Below are 20,700 nucleotides of genomic sequence, written 5' to 3' on the forward strand. Positions count from 1 at the left end.
ATGACATTCAGCAACTACTTTGCAGGGTGGGCAATGAGCAGAAGGGCAAGTACCCGCCTGAGCTGCGAGCATTTGCACTGACTTTGCATTTTTACAGTCCAGCCGCGTACGAGTATGTACGATCCAAGTTAAACGAAGCCCTCCCATCCCAGCGAACACTAAGGGGCTGGTACAAGTCTGATTCAAGGAGCTCCTGGCTTCACAGCCGAAGCATTTGCTTTCCTTGAGAAATTTGCGGAATCACGTGATGAAACCTTCTACTGCGCTCTCATTGTAGACGACATGGCCATCGGGAAACACGTAGAGCTAGTTGGAGATAAAGTAGTAGGGTATGTTGACTTCGGAACTGGGCTTGACGATGACGGTCTTCCTGAAGCTGCAAATGCGTGTGTCTTCATGATCGTTGGAATCAACGTCAGATTTAAGATGCCAGTTGGATACTTCTTAATAGACTCACTCACAGGAGCAGAGAGGGCCGGGCTGGCCAAACAGTGCATTGAGAAGCTTGCGTCGGTGAAGGCTGAAGTAGTCTCTCTCACATTTGACGGAGCCTCGTCGAATTTCACTATGGCCAGGTGTTTAGGTGCTCAACTTCGTGTTGACTGTGAGCAAATTTCTTCAAGCTTTGTGAACCCAGCTGACGATGCTAAGAATGTTTACATTATCCTAGACGCCTGCCACATGATTAAGCTTATTCGCAATTCCTTGGCGAACTTAAGCTACATTGTTGATGCTGAAGGAAAGCACATAAAATGGGCCTACATAGTGGCATTGGAGGCATTGCAGCGTTCCGAAGGGCTGCGGCTGGGCAACAAACTCACGAAAGTCCACGTGCAATGGGAAAAACAAAAGATGAAGGTGCGATATGCTGCGCAAGCATTGAGTTCCTCTGTGGCCGACGCCTTGGACTTCTGTGAAAATGTGCTGAAGCTACCCCAGTTCCGGGGTGCCAGTGCAACATCGAAGTTCGTGAGGGTCTTCGATCACCTGTTCGACCTTTTTAATTCTAGGAACCCTTTTGCAAGGTCGCACAAGGCTCCTCTGCGGAAGCAGAATGAAGCCTGCTGGAAGCCATTCTTTGCCTACACCCAAGCGTATATAAAGGGATTGAGAGATCCGGCTGGCCGGCCAGTTTTAGAAGGCTTGAAAAAAACTGGTTTTGTGGGCTTCTTTCTGCATGGCTGTCACAGAACGAGCGCTAAAAAAGAGCGCGCCGCCAAATCCTTGCGACAACGGGCGGCAGAAACGCCGCGAGGTAAAAAGTAAAAAAAAGAAAGCAAACATCCAGGGCTCCCGGGCGCACGCTCTCCCCGCAGAAGCACGGCTTCGCAGACGATCCTCCTCACCCCACTTCGGCGGCCCAGCAAGCCCGCGATTTTTCCAGAACGAAGGGGGCGGGGCCATACCGAGCTGACTCACCGGCCGGAGAGGCCATTCCAACTGTCTCGCCCTCTTCCCAGTTTTCGCCGCGTATCGCGCCGACGAAATGACCAGAAATTTCTGGAAGGTGGCGCGGAAGGTATTTAATCGAGCGGCCGAGACGACAGAACAGGAGGAGACGGAAAGTTAGCGCCGGAGCGCGTAGGAATTCCGCCGTGTAGTCGGCGAAGGTTCTGCCCGTAGTGACAGAACAGGAGGAGACGGAAGTTAACGCCAGAGCGCGTAGGGTATACTGCCGTGTAGTCGGCGAAGTTTTTGTCGGTAGCGACAAAGCGGGAGAAGAAGATGATTTGCACCTGTGGGTGACGACTCGAGCTACAGGCAAGAGTGTGTGTTTACCGCTATCGAGCGAGGACGCGTGGGGACAGCTGCGTGTGTGAAGCCGACGTGTTCGGGCGAAGAAGTTTGAAGCTTGGAGAGTGGCCGATTGAAGACGCGAGGTTTCCTGGAAGAGAAACTTCGGGACAGCGGAACGGCAACAAGCAACAACGCTGGACTTTGAGTGAGTGATTCTCGGAAGAGTATCATTCAGACTTTGGTTCCAAGGACTTTGGACTGGATAGGTTTTCTATCTCTTTAGTCTTTAAGTGTCCTGGTTGTTCAATGCATGCGACTGCATTGTAGTGCGTATCGTTGTCTGTGTCCGTTGTTTTGAGTGTGGTTGATTGTACTGTGTAGTACGTTGTACGTTGTTTGTTTGGTGACGTATTGTATGTAACTATTGTGGAGTGTGCATTCTTGTGTATTGTTTTCGATCCGCCATTTTTGAGAATATAGTATTTGTTTGGTTTATCGACTCTCGGCTCTGACTTGTTCTTTGGACCACAGCCGGCGTCCGCTGGCGCACCAATAAGGACCACTCTTAAATTGTCCACGCTTTCGTGGTGCGGTTCGGGGGGCCTATACTTCGGCTCTTGGAATTAGCCCGGCGATCGCCTCCCTAATTAACGGGACAGGTGTGACAATGGCGAGCACTGAAAAAATGTTCGACGAGCTTGTTGGCCAGGGTAAGCTGAAGTACTTGTTGACGCACAAACTGAGCCAGGATCACGCTGAGAACTTCTTCGGATCTGTTCGTGGCCGAGGTGGGTATAACAACAACCGAACCGCTGCTCAGTTCATGGCAGCATACAAGCGTTTGCTGGTGCAAACAGAAGTGACGTCTTCTAGCTCGGGAAACTGCACCAAATACATGGTTTCCATCCTGAATGCCACTACTGTGGTCGCCCAGGTAGACGCAACAAGCGCGCTCACAGACATGCGCAGGTCCTCGATCTTGGAGCCTCATGATGACCACGACTACACGCACCCTGAAAACCTTTCTGCCGTAGTTGTTGCGGTGGTGCCTTATATCGCAGGCTTCGTTGTACGCCAAGTGTGCAAGACAACAACATGTGAAGAGTGCATTGCAGCCCTGTACTCAGATGAGCTAGTTCCCCTAGTTGAGCAGAAATACAGAGGTGGGCTTGTGTCCCCGTCCAAGGATGTCATTGGCTTGTGTGAAGCCGTTGAAAAGGGGCTGCGACGGCTACAGATTGAGTGTGGAACACTTCAAGCAGTAAACTTCCAGTCAAAGCATCTCGTTTTGGAAGTGCTACGACTGTCTGTAGAGGAAAACTGGTTTCAGAAGCTAGAGCAGCACATTCTTGACCTTGATCCCCTCGACAATCATATCTACAGCTTGTGCAAAAAAGTTGCGGAGCTGTATGTGAAAATCCGCATCCACCATATGACAAAAGAAAGAAACCGCGAGATCATCAAGGACAGGGTCAGGCCAGTTCTTTCAAGAATGATCATTTTCAAACATCAGTGAGTCTCCCCGCACTGCTCGTTTCGGCTATACTGTTCGCATATATTTTTAATGTTTGTGTGATTGTGTTTTTTCTGCCATTTTCGAGTTTCTCAAAGCGTTATCGTAGGCCATTTCGCCACCAAAAAGCAAAGAATAAATGCTTACAACCTGACACAACTGTTTTTATTGCTTTGAAGACGCGAGAAACTGCACCTGCTGCTTAGATAAGCGCGAGCGCAGCTGTACTCGGCTGTTTCTTGCCTCTGCCAAGATGGCCGCCGGCGGCTCGGCGCGGCTTCACCCCCTCCCATGGGTAAGCATAGGCGGCTTCCACTCCAGCAGGTTTTTATATCCTCCTTGGGTGGACCTTACAAGGTGGCCTATCCATGCAGTCTGAGATTTCGCGCCTTTCTGCCATGCTATTTGGATAGTGGCTAGCCATCATAATATTTACGCTTAAAACCTAAAAGTCAAAGTGGGGGCTCTGGCCAGCCCCGGCTTTGCTCGCCGTGAAGATAACATGATGCGCCAGCATGTGCGCCGGGGCAGTTTATCCCCGCCAGGAAGCCAGTGGTGGCAGCGTTTACGGCCGGGACGCATGGCCCCATCGCCCCAGCGATCTTGCGACGCATCTGTTTTGTGTTCCGCGCATGCGCAATACCTCCGCCCCAACGTCTTGGGTACGCAAGCCGCTTGGGTACCCAGCACTAAAGCTCCCTATTATATACCAGTGAACAGTCGTGGCGGAGAGATAAAAGTGAGAGGAGATACGAAGCGGAGGCAACACTCTGCCACCTCCTCCCAGCTGTTAGCGCTCACACGAGGGGAGGGAGATAGCAAGCACACGCGCAGGGGGTGTGCGGACAGTCGCCGAGGGATCGGACCCACCATGGCCCGCTCCCGGTGGGACTATAGCGCCGCCCTTTTGTCGTCGTTTGAAGGAGGTTTTGGCTGGTTCGAGTGGGACAAGACCTGCTGTTCGCATGCGGTGACCCGGCGGACTCCCGCACTGGTTTTTCGTCAGTTTTCGCAGGTTTCTGGTGAGGTTTTTTGTCCCTTTTTCTTTCTCTTTTTTTCTTTTTTTTTCCAGATTAGGTTAGCTCCTAACTGACTTGGTAGCCTCGTGGTAGTTTTACCACGATGACTACCAACCTTTTCTCACAGATTAGGCCACGGGTGCACTACGCACGCGTGCCTAAGGGCGTCGGCAGTGCCGACATTTGCAGGGAGCTCGTGAAGCGTTTCAAACTCAGTTAGCTGAAATGCGTGCAGGATTATGGGATGGGGAAGTTTGAAGTGACATTCGCGAACGACGAGGCGAGTCGGCGGTATTCCGACGATCCAGTCCTTGCCATTCGCGATGCGAGGATCACGTTCTAGTACCGAGGTGTTCGGGTCAAGGTAGTGCGCGTTATTGGCTTCCCGGCGGACGCGGATGTGCGCATCATAGCGCAATTGTTGGGAATGTATGGCGTTGTTTTGGATGTGTCGCGAGAGGAATCAGCGTTTCTGCCGGGAGTTTGGAGCGGCATCCTCGTGGCCAGAATGGAGATGCACAAGAGTGTCCCCAACCTCCACCAGGTGAGGGACGCCATCGTCCAGTTTGAGTACGAGGATGTCGCGCGGGCTTGCCGGCAGTGCTGCAGAACCAGACACCATGCGGCGAAGTGTACTGTACCACAGTGTGTGCGCTGTGGGGTTTTTGGTCACGAGCAGTGCGCGCTCAAATGCAAGCACTGCGGCGGCAATCATGGCCCCTCTGAGTGCAAGGCGCGGACGTATTCTTCGGCCACCTCGCCTGTAGCCTCATCTTCTTACAGGAGCAGGTGAGCGGCGTTGCGGAGGATCGGGAGGCTGCTCTGGGGGACGCCGAGGACTCGACTCAGGCACAGCCGGAGCCCATATGGGAACGGGCTCCAGGAGAAGAAGAGCAGGAAACAGTGATGGAATTAGCTGAGGCCCCCACCCTTCCCCCGCCGCCGAACCGTCGCCAGCCTCGCCTGCCGGTGCGCCCGGGACCAGCCCTGCTGACGCGCCGGCTGGCGAGGACAAGGAAGAACCCATGAGCTGGACCGACGCTGTTCGGGGCAAGAAGCGGCGCGCCCGCCGATCACCAGGGCCCTCCAAGGAGAGGCTGGCGGCGGCTCCTAGCGGCATCCCCTGCAGCCCTGAGGACGACCTCCCGCTTCCGAAGCGACCCGCAGCGACAGAGTCTGACGAGGAATCTACCTCGTCGACTGTCACTGGCAGTATCGTGGGTGAGTTGAACAACAGTTCTTCTTGCCCTAACTGTGGACCAGGCAATTGCGAGTGTTCGTTAATGTCTGACACAAGGTACTCGTCCACGAACGAGGATTCCCTCTCTCCGAGGGGGACTCTCGTTCGTAGGTTTATCTTAGGTAGCTTTTGAGCAGCTGATACCTTCGAGTATTTGCTGTTTCCTTCTCTTCTGTGATTTTCTTTGCGCTTCTTGCCTATCCTAGTGTCTGTTTTCTCTCCTATTTTCATCATGGCTTCTTCTTTCACTATTGCTACCTTTAATTGTCGAGGTATCACAAGAGCAGCGAAACAAGCCGAGGTTATCAATTTAGCTCGGTCTCGCAAAATAGGCATTCTCCTTTTGCAGAAAACATTGGTGTCTAGATTGCGACAGATTAAGAACTTCGACAGAACGTTTGGCACCAAATCCTACTGGAACTATGGCGGAGCACGTTGCCGGGGAGTTGCTGTCATTTTAATGCCACAATTCACCGGTTCCGTGCTACGCTACGCCAGGGATTTGGATGGCCGTGTTCTGTCGGTGGATCTTGACTCTGGCGTTAGAATTGTGAATGTTTATGCTCCAGCGCAGTACGGGCAGCAGAAAGATTTCTTTAACTCCTTATATTCTTATGTAGTTGGCCCTTCCCATGTCATTTTAGTAGGCGATTTCAACTGTGTTTTAGAACAAGCAGATTGCGTTTCCTTCAAAGGAACTCCAAAGTTTAGAGACCGAAACGGCGACCTAGAGTTGCGGGAGCTTGTTAAAGAGCTGGGGCTTGTCGATGCTTGGCGGTCCCTCCGCCCTCTCCAGTCAGGAATGACTTGGACGGGGAGGGGAGCCGGTCGAAGATCGATTGTTTTTATGTCTTGCCCTCGCTTGCTCCTAGCATGCACTCTAGCTGGCTGTGTTCTTCCGCACTGAGTGACCATAGCCTCCTTGCATTGAGTTTTGCCGACTCTAGTTTAGTGCCATGGGGCAAGCGACCGTGGCGAATAAATCCGCGGCTCCTTAAAGATAAGGACGCCACAAAAGATGTAGCTACACTCTAAATATTTTACACCCTAAAAGGTGCAAAGCGGGTGTACGCATTAAAAGCACCCATACGAACACATTTTTACGCCCCATTTTTGAAATTTGAGGTGTTCGTAATTAAAACACCCTCAAAACACCCCATTTACACCCTTATATTTGGGGTGTAATGAGCAAGGCTACAAATAATTGACTTATATGTGGGGTTTAACGACCCAAAACCACTAGACGATTATGAGAGACGCTGTAGTGGAGGGCAGCGGAAATTTCGACCACCTGGGGTTCTTTAACGTGCACCCAAATCTGAGGACACGTGCCTACAAGGCCACAAATGCACGACATTTTCGGGCCGTTTTGCTTATACAGTTAGTATACGTTAACCATCTTGATACCAGCTAGGCTCCCACTACTAGCTGCTTGCGAGTCTAGTAATGAATCGAAGCAGAAAGTAATGTGAGCGAAACGCAGTTTTCATCGACAAAGCACGCAAACTACTAGAAGATGGAAGATACAATAGGAGCGATGCTTGTTCAATAGAGTAAGGGCCAATTCTCCTGTACCTGTTTCTTCCATCTGTGTCATTTGCGTGATTAGTCAACGCTTACAAAGTGCACTGATTTACCTGTACAAGGCAATGTGTCGCACAGTGGTGTAGCCATGTATAGAACACTCCCCCCCCCCCCGTCCCCCATAAAATAGAAGCTTTTAAAGCTGGAGATAAAACAACCACCACCTGCAAAAAACAACAGCACAGTTGTTTAGCCATAACCACCACGTCAGCAGGCCATCAGGTCCCTTAAAAACGAACATTGACTTCATGTATCTTTAGCAGGCACGTTTTGTTTAATTACTGAAGCGAATGTTCATCTTCATGTGTCCTTAAGAGTACGTCATGGAAATTAGGAAGAGGACTCCGACCATAAATAAAAATGCAGAATAAGAACATTTCGGTGACCTTGACGCAGCCTTGCTCACAATGACGGGAGCCTTGTGGACTAAATTGCGAACAAAGCTCTCCTCAGGGGAGCCGAAACAACGCATTCTCTAGTTCTCTTTCTCTCTCCGTTTTTTTTTTTTGGATCCTATTCTTTTAATTTATGTAACTTCCCCAGCAGACGTGCTTTGGTCAAAGCCTTGACTTTGTAGGTAGTGAGAAAACAGCATTGATGAAATATTCTCAGCCGTGGTCTTGTTCCAAGGACTGCAAGCTAAGTACAAATGTATTGCCGCAACGTGAAGACAGAAGTGGTAATTAACAGGTGGAGAAAGTAGCAGCAGGTCAGTATTTTTATTTACTGCGTGCCAGAGTGTTCCTTTTCTTTCTTGTTATTGCTCGCTGCATAAAAGCGTGCAGATGCGCGTGTGCGCTGTCGTCTTCGTCTTCCTAGCAGTACGCACGTGGCAATACGTTTTCATCGAACAGTGTGACGGCCGATGCATGCAATGTTGCAATGTATTTACCGAAATGAAAGTGCTGATAGAATATCGCCTGTGTCACCTTGAATGTGCAGTCCCTAAAGACCCATAGAGCTAAGCAAAAGCATCAGCTTAGCTTTTTTACCAAAATTCACTACATTAGGTCGGCGAAGGTGTGCTAAACATTGCTCCCGAATATTACAAATGCGCGTTCTGACTATTAGCTCGTGCTGGCCGCACTGCACCGTCACAAAGTTCACAGCGATTATGATGCACTGTTAAAGAACGAGTATAACGCAACAGATCGCTGCCACAAAAAAAAAAAAAGCAGCGCCCGCGTTATCAGCAGAGGGCCGGAGCTAGCGTCAAACCGTATCTAGCCGGTCTGAGAGCGCCACAAGGCGCCATCAAGTCTCGTCGCCTAGACAACCCTGTCTTTTTTTTTCTTTATTACCTAGACAACCGTGGCTGCCCGCCTTTCTACGTGGCTGCCCGGTGTTGCTGCTCGCCGGGCGCACAGTGCGGGAAAGGGGTCGACATCGTCTTACATGTCACTGCGTGCGCTGGCGCAAAACCCTCCCGTGTGTGTGCGTGTGGTGCGCGTGGCTTCTCGATCGGTAGAGTTTATTAGTCGGTGTTTAGTTTGAAATGTGTCTGCGCTCTGTGCTCCACCAGTGTGTTCTGACAGTGTTGATTATTGCGAAGGTGCACCATCCTGAAGACTGGACCTGTGGATTCATATTGTGGAGCACTCGCAGTGAAATAGTGATTACCGCTCTCCCGTTGTTCCGTTCAGCGCTTTGTTAACTGCGTGAGCACGAGAATAATGCCTTCAAACAATTTTGTTTTCAACTAGATGATGACAAATCAGCATTTGTTTACTTAGTGAGAATATTTGTCCGGATTGTTTCACGGGGATGATGGCAAAGTGAGTGTGGGCAAGTTTTTTTGTTTGTTTAGATTGTTTGGGGTACAAAGCAGAGTGAGCTTGCGCCGCTGAGGTTCAGCGAAGAAATTGAACAGATTTTTGCGGTGCCCTTTGTTGGCAGCCGTTTTTAACGGGGCCCGCTCGTGCTGCCCATCAATTTTAGTTTACTAATTAGCACATGTGTGGGGACGGCGCCTGTTAGCTCTAAGCATCAACCGTATGTAAGACGCATATGTTTGGGCATGTTGGTAGTCCATTTACTCCTTTTTTTTATTGCACAAAAAGACCGAGAACGGAAAGCAAGGGCGTGGTGTCCATGTCGTTCTTTTCGGTTCTTTTTCGTTTTGTGCGGTAACACTACCGTGATAACTCGGGTTGATGCATCGGGTGGCAGCACAGCATATTGTTTCGCGTTAGGTGTGCCTTGCGAAGTTTGCCTACTTGCTAATACATTCAATTTCGTTAAATTTGTCTTCACCGGTATTTTCTTTCACCCGCAACGTAGCGTGACACTGCCGAAAGCCGTGCCTATGTAGCTGATCGAGCACTGAAGCTGGACTTTTGTTTGAACAGACCTTTAGTCTGTGTGTGTGGTCGAATTGCCTACTTGAACAGCGCAAACTTGTTTGAACATAACTGCTAACGTTCGAGCACATTTTATTCAGATTGTTTCCAGCATGTGTAACTTTCAAAATAATCTTGTTATTCAGAGCTTCATTGCCATCGCCTCGCTTTGGCGTTTACCTTCGCTAAGTACTTCAGATGTTAAAGGTATTTTCACTATGTGAAGCGTATTGTTAGTTTTTTGTTGCACAAAAACACTTTAATGTTATACATACTGCACGGTATTTAAGCATGTGTTGCAGCCAAAATGTAAGACTGGGCATCATATCTATCTGGGTACACACCACGCACAGCCACTGAACAGCCTACGCTGCATTGGGAAGGAGTTATGCTTTCTCACCCTGACAGTTTGATTGAAACAAATGGCCCTAATTTAGCAGTATGCAATGGTCATTGAGTGAAGGTAACAGGGTCACTTTATTCGACATTTCCCAGCTAATTTTGCGGCTATGACTAATGTGTTTGAAAAAAAATAGAGCTGATTTAATGCACTGAAAACAGTGAACTGCTTGAATATTTCGGAGAGAAAAATTTTTGGTCACGTGGTTGCCTTTCAAACTTTGCAGACGGTTGTTTGAGTGTTGTTTGTGAAAAAAAATACTTTACAAGTTCCGCACCTTTTTTATACCAAGTTTGGTACAAGTTAAGTAGAGGGGCTTATGTAAGGTGTTTGAAACTCAGCCATATTAATACAAATTTTCGGCCACATACGTCTGCAAGAATTAGCCAAAGTGTGTTATGTTTGCATTTTCTCATTGCTATACTGCACTTTGTATGAATATCTGAGCTGTGACTACTTACTTCACAGAAAAGACATTTTGATGAAAAATTGTTTTCAGACATCTTCAGCAGTTAACCTTTACGAGAAAAGATCACTCATTTCACAGAATTGTCATTTTTGTCCGTATCGAGATGCAATTTGCACCATGTGGTGGTCCAATTAAAAATCACCTTTTACCTAAATTGAAAGCAAATAAACAGTTCTTTGTATGTGACAAGTTTCATCTATTCAATTTCTATTTCAAGGAATAAAATACTTTTTTTTAATTTTCCATCAATGGCAATGGGGAACTTCGAGGCGTTGGCTGCCAGATGACCAAATGGCGAATGGGGAACTTGGAATTTCAAAAATCATTTAGGGGCAAATCTCTTGAGGCCGTGGGTTGTTCCTTCCTCTGTAGTCGTACTAGTATTATGTAGCCACTTGATGAGTTGCACAATAGATAGCGTTAGTGGTTTTCACAGCATATACACGGACAAAATGATGATTCGTGGGGCGAATCGTTCGTCCGCACATTTGTGCTTTCTTCCGTTCGTCTGTGCATCCATCTATCCGGCCTACCGTGTGTCGGTCTGTCCGTGAGTCTGTCCGTCTTTCTGTTCGTCCATACTGGCGTGAGACTGTCTGTCCATCCATTTGTGCGTCCGGACGGACGAACGCTACGCCCCACTCATCATCATTCACTCCGTGGATATGCTGTGATTTTTTTCTCAAACCATGAATTGCAATGACAAAATTTGGGACATGAAAAGAACTGTTTATTTGCTTCGATTTAGGTACAAAGTCTATTTTAATTCAACCACCACATGGTGAAAGTTGTGTCTCATTATAGACAAAACAATTATTTTGTGAAATTTGCGATTTTTTCTCGTAAAGTGTGACAGCTTGAGAGGTCTAAAATATATTTCCTCCAAATATACCTTATGTGGATTAAGTATTCACTCCTCAGATATCCATTCAAAGTGCAGTATTGATATAGAAAAAATGCAGATATAACACATTTCGGCTAAATTATCTGAGGCGTATGTGGTCAAAAATGGTAATATTACTGAGCTTCAAACTCTTTACGCAAGCCCTTCACTTAACTTGTAGACCAAATTTGGCACGGAAGAAGATATACTTATGAAATAATTTTTTTCACAAACATCCAGACGAGATTCCGGAAAGTTCAGAAGGCAGCCACGTGACCAATAAAATATTTGTCTGCGAAATACTCTAGCAGTTACCTTGTTTAATGCAGTAAAATCAGGGCGATGGAATACATTTGCGGTGTTCACCAAAATGGCTGGGACGTCCGATGTGGAATGACCCAATAGCCAATTCTTGCATTATATAATCGTGTCAATGTGAGCCAGTTCAAGAACACTAGTATCATTTGCATCTTAATACGTAACTGTACGTTACTTAATTTTACAAGTTACCTGCACCGATTACCTTCTCAATGCGCATACCGTCATGTATGTTAAGTGGCATTGTGCTTTTGTGCAATACAGATAAAATATGTATGTGTTGTTGCGCGCCGTACTGTATTCCTTTTAATAAACTAATCGAATGAGTAGCATGGTAGATCTGTAAATGCAGCTGTGTTGATGCATATTTAGGCATCGAACTTGAAATTCACTTAGATTGGTCGTTGCATGCAGCTAATAGAACGTTATCAACTTGGAGCAGCATCTTTTTGTTTGCCTGCGCGAGAAAGCTGAAAGGGTAAAGTAAGGTTCAGATACGGCACGAAAGGTTTAATTATTCTGCCACAGCGCGCTTTTTATGGCGTTTATTGCTCAGCATACCTTTTCTAGCATTTATCACTGCAGTGGAGCCCGATGCCACTGAATATGCTTGCTATGCACTCAATTTATACTTACACATAAGAAAGGAGTTAGTTATGCATGGTGCACACTGTATGTAGCACTCTTTGTGCAATTTGAGTCATTATTACTTGTGTACTTATTTTAGGTTTCCGGGATTGAATTTCCTGTACAGAAAGAACAGCTTTGCCCCACTTCTCTCGAAGGCACCAGTCATCTTAGCAGCTGAAGATGATTGTGCAAGCAGCAGTGACGAGTGGTTTTGCAGTTAGAAGTGTACAAACACTGACATTATATTAATACAACCTCAATTACACTACCTTGTCGAATGTTCTTTTTTTTAATGTCAAAATTTATACTGCGAGATGTAATATGTTGTAAATGTAACTCTAGAAACTCGCTGACTCTTTCTACGTGTTTTTTTCTATTGTTTAGGTGTCAATCAAATTTCATACGTCTCAGTCGTTTGCCCGACTAGCGCAAACGTTTTTGAAAGTTGTGGAGATTTATTGTATTCAAAACAATGAATTTTTAGTATAGAGAGAAAGAAACTTGGTCACGTGACATATTTGAAAATTTTGCAGAATGCCATCAGAGCCCTGTTTGTCAGAGTTGCAGTTTTTCTATAATAAAGGCAGATGTTAACATATGGGCCTAATTGTTTTTTGTTTCGGCCTTATGTTCGGTTGAACCGTACGCTGCAGGTTATTGCTTGCACTACTGTGGTGTGGTGTGGTGCGTGCGTGCGTGCGTGCGTGTGTGTGTGTGTGTGTGTGTGTGTGTGTGTGTGTGTGTGTGTGTGTGTGTGTGTGTGTGTGTGTGTGTGTGTGTGTGTGTGTGTGTGTGTGTGTGTGTGTGTGTGTGTGTGTGTGTGTGTGTGTGTGCCTTCCACGTCTTTGTCGTTTACGGCCCAGTCTACGTACACATACATACACTGGTCTCATGCTGCTCATTCAAGACCATGGCACCTTATTTTGTCAGCCGCAAAGAAGGTTCATATATGCTTCTCCCTGAGAACAATTGCGGCTTGGGCCAGTTGGTGATGCATATTTGATGTATTGAAGTGCTGTGAACGGCTCTCCTCAACACACAAGTCTAAGCGTCACCTCCTGTGTCTCTGCTTTTGTTGCCCGTTAATTGCGCTTGATTTGATCAAGTATGCTCATCCATATAACTGCCATCGTTTCAAGGGGGTTTTCAGTGTACGCCCCACTCGCATGGGTGTAGCTTCATCCAACACACATAGTTTAGGGGTGTTCATAAACACCTTTTAAAGTAGGGTGTAACGCTTCTTTACATCCTACGGTTCAGGGTGTTTGTAGACACCTTATTGTTTAGGGTGTTCCTAGACATCAAAGAGGGTGTTGCCCACGGGACAAAACAAATACACCATTACGGGTGTAAAAATGTTTAGAGTGAACCTATCTCATCGGTTCACTCATGGGCGACCAGAACTTAGGCGGCAGTGAATGTTTCACGGTGAAGGCCGGAGTGACGGAGCGCTTTCGGGATTGGGGCAAGAGGTGGGCACGGGAGCAGCGCGCCGAGATCAAGGCGGTCTCTGACGCGATTCTCCTGCTCTCAAAGCCACTGTCCGGCGGCCCGGGGGGCGAGTTTACAAAGGCGAGCGGATAGAGCCCCCCACAATGCACCGCGGCCCAGCGGTCTTAGAGACTATGCATTTCCGCCAGCCTAACTGTGTCATCGCGCTGTCACTCCCCGCATTTTCGTACAGTGTTGCCGGAGGCTGCTGCTGCAGCTAGCGGGGGGTCACGCTCGCGGAAGGAAGCCCTGCCAAGGCATATGGCCCTGCGCCGAGTTTGAGTTGGATACTCGCGAAGAAATCGTGTGCGCCCACCAGTAGCCTCTCGCAACCGAAAGCCGACTCGTTCATGACGCAAGTGGGCACTGGAACGATGTGATCAAGAAAAAGAAAACCCTCTACGATTGACATCTTTCAATCGTTCATGTTTCAAGCAGTGCGCGCACCTCGTATCGCCGCTGCGCTGCGCTCCTCGCTCTGCCCAAAGTTTTGCCGGCCTGTTATTAACGATGTAAGTTTGGATGTTTACTAAGTCGTATGCAATCAACACAAAACGACGCGATGACGTACTTGTGTCAAGCCTTGCCTCGTCGCTGGTCAGAAAGGGGGTTTCGGAAAAATCACACTCCGCTACGTTGCGGTCGTCACTTCAGCGTTAATTAGCTTTAGCTGATGCTCAGCACTGACTTCTAATCTACGCTTTATAAATAGGGAACATGCCATGCAACACGAAGACCTTCCAAACGCCATTGTGCGGCTTAAAACAAGTAAAGCTTCCGGCCTCGCCCGTTCGTATATTCAACGCCTCCTTGGTATATTACACAGACAAGATAATACGCCATCATTAAGGCTAAAGAACGCCACTGCTAAAATATTGCCTATCAGCGCAAGTAAGTTTCGAACAAAAACAAAAGTTTTTCTGGTGCGTCCTGGAGAAAAAAGCGCCCGTGTTTTCTTTTCTTTTTTTTTTTTTGGCGCTTCAGTGCAGCATGCATGTGTAATGCGGTGAAGCTGTGGCGACACGCGCAACGTTATGATATGCGACCGAGCACCTCGACATGATGTTTTTCTCTTTTTTTCTACAACCCGCCCTTGTCCAACAAGCATTCATGCAAACTTGATGGCAAGTAAAAAAAAACATACCTCTTTACAAGTGCCACATAGTCGTCACATGAAATTGAAATAAAAGCAGGAGTGCAGACCATGCATAGAGATACACTGGAGGATCTTCTAAAGCATAGAGCATGCTCTAAATGAAACATAGGGAACTTTGATGCTAATGTCTGTGGCAGCTGCAACGCACAGCGCTTCAGCTAGCATGGCAGGGATGGGTAGTACATGAATGTGTCTAATGTTCGTTCTTTTAGCTCCATGTGGCCTGAATTCGCTTTGCCACAAGACAAAGTTTAGCAAAGTTTAAAATCAATGCATAGCTATAAACACAGCCACAAGTGCATTGGAAGCCTGCAAACATGAAAGCTAGGCAAATCTGTGAAGTATCCATCATTCCCATGGCAACTGAATGACTGCAGTGCCATAGTTACGTTTAGGAAACTATGAGACCATAAAAGTCACCCAGGATCTTGCAATTACACCTTGTTTTATTTTTGAATCATTTAAAACCAATGCTTTGCTGGGGTGAAATGCTAGTCGAAGTATCAGAGGATCATTGCTTGCTTAGACCCCTCATCATCCAACCTTTTATAGGTGAGAGCCAGTCCTTACGCATGTACCTGTTCAAATAAACATCCGTGCATATGACTGCCTGGTTTCTGCAAGGATTATAAGATGCAATAAGATTTCAATATTCAACAGTATACACTTTAGAAACACATATTATATTCAATGCAGCAAATAGTTCAACTGCCTCTTGCAACACAGCATATGCCAGGTAGAAAATGCTGCAAAGGCACATATATTCTGGAAATTGTTTTGCAAAGCTTTCATAGGCATGGTGGCAAATATATCGGTTAATGCCAGCAATGCCTATTTTCTGTGAAGCTCTGAAAGCTCTTGCACGAGTTGTCTAAAATGCCTATACACTTCTTCAGCCGATGAACTTGGCGTTTCACTGCAATGTAATGTTAAAATCAGAGGAAATAGTAGACTGGTTCTAAGATTTATAAGTTGTTGGAAAAAGAAAAAAACAATATATTTCTTAATATTGAAGAAGCATTCTGAACAAAATTAGACCAACTGAGGCTGCCACAAGTGGCCTTGAAAATGTAAAAATATTTGCCAACGGAAGCTGCTGGTCAAATGTGGAGGCCACGCATTTCAGTCAGCTGTACACATCGTCTTTGTAATCATAATAGCACCTATAGACACAGCATAATACACCCAATTTATTATGTCTTTTGGCATTGAGGATAAAAGATAGCTTATTCCTTTGCATACATTTCTAATATTTTTGCAGTTATGAAGATTAGAAGCTTGACGACTGCTGGCATACTAGTTTATGTTTCTCAAAGAGATGTGGACATCTATAAATCCCGAAGCCCTAAAATATAAATTTCGACAAGTGCGAGGATATCCATATGCAGAGCTATGAAATGTTATGCTCACACCTCTTATTTAATCTCTATACGAAGTTTCGATTCAGCAAGGCATTATACAAGTATCAATGTTCTAATGCCTCATGACTGGCATGTGTCTTTGCACAAGTTTTTCACTGCCATTCAGGGTTGTTGCAAGTATTGTACTGAGCATGTGTTCCTCTCTCCCCCTAAAATATCCCTGGTGACAGCACTGTTGCCAGCACCACAAATGAAGCAATGCAGGCAGTGAATACAGTGCCAAATGCATGAAACACCTTGACATAGATTAAACATGCGTAAATGTAAGCAAATGTGCGTAAGAAGATATGCAGACATCTTCTTAACATACTAGGTAAATGTCCTCATATAAATAGTCAGTTCATACAAATAATTGGGTGTTGTTATCACATTAAACTTACCTCTGGCACCTCACACTGAATATGTTACTAATAATGCCGATTACAAGTTAGGCTACATACATTGCAACTTCTCAAAACCACGATATACACTAAAACTACTCCTATATGAAACATCATTACGTCCCAAACTTAAATATTCCTCTTCTGTGCGAGAACCTTGCTACGACAACTTGATTCACTTGTTTGTACAAAATAACCCCATCCGCTTGGAACCTTCTCACTGTAATTGCTTTGCTGGTATAACTTCAATGACATCCAGCCGAAGCCTTACTTCTTTTGCACCACCTTGGAAAATATTCTATTTGGCTTCATTTCACGAATTATTCTGCCATACCACCCTGCATGACCAACTAATCCTGAATCCTCAGTACATATCCCATTGCAGTGACCTTATCATAAGGTTGGCATCGCATTATGCGATTCCCAGTGTTTTCATCTTGTACATTGGTACATTGAAACCAACTACCTGAAGACATGTCACTATTAGTAATTGTTTTCCAATAAACTTTACTCAGTGTTCTGTAATTATTCAAAATAGACTAACTAATATTCTGTATTTACAGGCTGAATTATGTGTTCTGTTTACTGTCCTTGCACAGCTAACATTGTATAATGATGAGTTTTTCTTTGTTTAATAACTATAACTTTTCATGCTGTATTTTCCTTGTCTACTTTGTACCAGTCCCCTCTATTATTGCCGTAAGGATTTTGAGAGTAAATAAAATAAAAATAAATATGCAACTGTATGCTGCAAAACGAAGTTAAATAAAGAGATGAAAAAGTCAATATATTTTGATGTTTCTTATCCCCTACAAATACAAATAGAAAAATCAAGTGGTGTACACAGTTGTGTACATAGCATGCCAAACGGTTGACATTCACGCAGCATTCCTTGCAAGCACTGAAAGTAGATGCTTTAGTCTTTTTTATGCCAACTTAGTCGAATTCCAGGGGTTGGCACTCCTTTAAGAAGTGGAGTTCACTTGTTTGGGTATAAACAAAACCAACTTCATGCTTCAAAAACTAACATTTTTCAGGCAAAGTAACATGAAGTATCAACATTTTCAGGCTTGCTCTTGTAATTGTTACAGTTCTTTTATAATTTTTGTGAAGTAAAAGGTTAAATTATGTGATAGCTTTGTGTTAGTAACAACAACAAAGCATTCATAAATACTACACAAAGGCAGCTGCTGTCCCTATCACAGTACATGTCCACAATGAGGAGAATGTTAGTATACCTTGTGTAGCACATGTGAGAAAAAGACTCGACAGGTTTTCACACAACCAATGCTTTCTTTATTTTCTGTCCCCCTCGCGTCAGTACTGCTGCTGCATCGCACGTGATCACGTGCATGCTCTTCTTCCATTACGATGCAATCCCCTCGCTCTTGGTGGCACTAAAGCCCAGTGGCATTCAAGCCCTTAGCACCAAGGTTCGTACTGTTTTTGGTGGCCAGCCTGCAAGTAGGAAAGACACCAAAGTGTTTTTAAGTACCGAGTTCTGCGACCTGCTTTAAAGTCAATCTTTATTCTAATTTCTCAGAACTTTGCAACGAAATGTGAGGAAATGGAAACAGTCAGCAATCCTAGATGTATCAGAACTATAGTACAAGTCAAAAAGAAGGCAGGAAATTGAACACACAGAGAAGCACACAAGCAGCACAATAAGAAGACCTGAAGACATAATGCATACAACACTAAGAGAAGTGCATTGTCGATGACAGATTTTGATCACTAAGCTTACCAGATATATTTTCGGCAAGCAGCACACCTATAGGGTACTGCACATGGAGATGCATGTCAACTGTGGGCACACAGTATTGAGTTTACATGGCTCACATTTTTCTATGCTTCATGGGCATGTAGGACTGCCTTGTGGGGGTGCGTTGCAATGGATGACGGAGCTTGTGCGCTGAGAAGCAACAAAGGTGGCTCAATAAGGAATGAAAGCAACATTTGCAAAAAAAGAGAGTTCAATTATTTTGTATTAACAGTGTGTTACAATTATGTCCTTACTGTACTAAACTCATTAAAATGAACATTGGTGATTTTACTATTTATAAATAAGCAAATAAATACACAAGTGAAAAAAAAACTGTCTGTTTGCATCATTTTTCACACACCCCATGGGCATCGAGAGGCTAGACGAGACCATCTGAAGCTTCTGGTGGGTAGGGTACAATGACGATAAACCTATTCTAGCTTTATTTAGTGCTCATAAGTATGTAGGATGACTGCCAGTTGGGTGTGTTGGTAAAGGTTCATGATGAAACAAGCGCAAACAAGTGCAGTGTCTTTTCTGAGTCTGGGCTCATAAGTAATTCAGTCATTCAAACACAAGCTCTGAAGGCCAGAATACAAGGCAGCACCCCAAGGAAGTCTTTCACTTACAAGTGACTATGATAGTCCTCCACTGCTTTGCTGTTTTGTATCGCAATAAAAAGCATACGTCTGAAGTGTCCAACATTCCAACGGTTTCTCTGGCAAGTGTGTAGAAACCCTGAGAAAAAATTTTTTATTCTGTGTTCAGTCTTCTTCCATGGGAGTGATGAACGCCCAGAACGATGGCTGGTGGACGTGATCACAATAGTGTGAAAGTCTAAAACTAAACCGTGTGCAGTTTTTGCAAGGCCTTCACCAATAATACTACATACACCGTGCTGGTCGTATAAAGCATGGAAATTGTCAGATAATGTATTACCGAAGTTTCTCCAGCTTTGTTTAGTTAGCCCAAAAAACCACCACAGTTGAGGGGAAGAGTTCGTTCCAGCAACACTGGTACGCCAGCATTGTGAAACGAACTCTAGTGGTTTTACTCCTGCCAAGTGTGCATGCAACTAAAACAAACATGAAATGTTCTTCACAAAACAGCAGAAGGTCCCCGCTGTCTTGCAGTTGTGTTTAGGTGTTCTGCGTTGCATACGGGATGAGAGCTAGCATGGGCAACATGATTAAGCGAAACGTGATGGCAAAATGCTCTCCAATGTAGAACTTTGGTAAGTACTGTTGTGCACTTTAAGCACAAAGGCTCGCGCAACATTACTAGATGACGTTGGACGCTCGGGCAAGGTTTGAAAATTTACTGAAGTCAGTTGTGCTAATACTTGCCGAAGACATTTTTTGTTGTTGTTGTTGAGAGCGGCGCCAGACGCAGCACTCGCTTTTCTCTGCCGTAGGCAAGCACGCGATCGTCTCGCCGGCAGTGCCACGGTGCCTCTTTGAACGCGTGATAAAACAAGCAAAAATACTCTCTTGTGCAGTCTAAAGCTGCCTCAAGTGAATGAAATGCAAATTCGAGTTAAACATGTTTGCTTTTAAGCAAAATCAGCCTACTTGCGAGCATTTCTGTGTGGATAATTAGGACCACATCGCTTCTGGGTGGTGCCAGCAGTTGCTCTATAGATATTCAACATCAAAATTACTCCTTTTATATGGTACAAAAACATGCTCATTGGTGCTGATGAGATTAACAATCTTCTCATTTTCACCACAATGAGCAAAAAGTTCTGTGCAGTAGACAGTCCCTTTAAAAAAATTGTACCAGAACATTACAGCTTCATTGCACTAGAAATGCTGGAAATTGATTACAAATGTCGAGCCCTCCTCACAGCGAATTCCGAACATGCATGAAACCTGACAAGACAGCTTGTATATGCTTGGTAATCTTCAGTTCTACCATTCAACATTTGATTGAAAAACATAGGCCTCCAACAGTTCGTCCAGTCAGAAAACATTTATGGGATTTTCGGCCTCAACTTCTTCCACACACCTGTCCAAAACAGCCAGAGAAGCAAGAACTGCAAGGTTTAGTGATGAAAAATTGTTATGTGAGGTTAAACAATTAGTAATTTGGTTGAATCATTTAAAATCAAGCATTTTTAATATGATCAAAACACCTTAGGAATTTTACGAATAAGAACTAGGCTTACGAATATCACATGCGCTTGTGTAATTTCCTCGCCTCTTAACAGTGTCCTTTTCTGCTCTTATACCAGGAATGTCTCTTTCTTGTAGATATCAGCGAACTCACTTCATAGTCTACTCGCTCTAACTCGGATCGAAGCGCTAGTCTCAGCATGAGAGACCCCAGTTTAACATTTCTGTGAGTGTGCGTCCAAAT

General features: G+C 45.3%; 1 protein-coding gene and 1 long non-coding RNA gene across 8 annotated transcripts in view; both read left to right on the forward strand.

The window, feature by feature from the left end:
* Nucleotides 1-20,700, forward strand: part of LOC119172939 (uncharacterized) — a 1,216,589-nt gene that overhangs the window by 972,126 nt on the left and 223,763 nt on the right. The gene's annotated exons all lie outside the window — the stretch shown is intronic.
* On the forward strand, nucleotides 8,449-12,728 carry LOC142814061 (uncharacterized). The gene is made up of 2 exons (XR_012894790.1): nucleotides 8,449-8,868; nucleotides 12,230-12,728. It is a non-coding gene; the product is annotated as an uncharacterized LOC142814061 (long non-coding RNA).

This window comes from Rhipicephalus microplus, chromosome 4 (assembly GCF_043290135.1).
Source record: "Rhipicephalus microplus isolate Deutch F79 chromosome 4, USDA_Rmic, whole genome shotgun sequence".
Taxonomy (NCBI): Eukaryota; Metazoa; Arthropoda; class Arachnida; order Ixodida; family Ixodidae; genus Rhipicephalus; species Rhipicephalus microplus.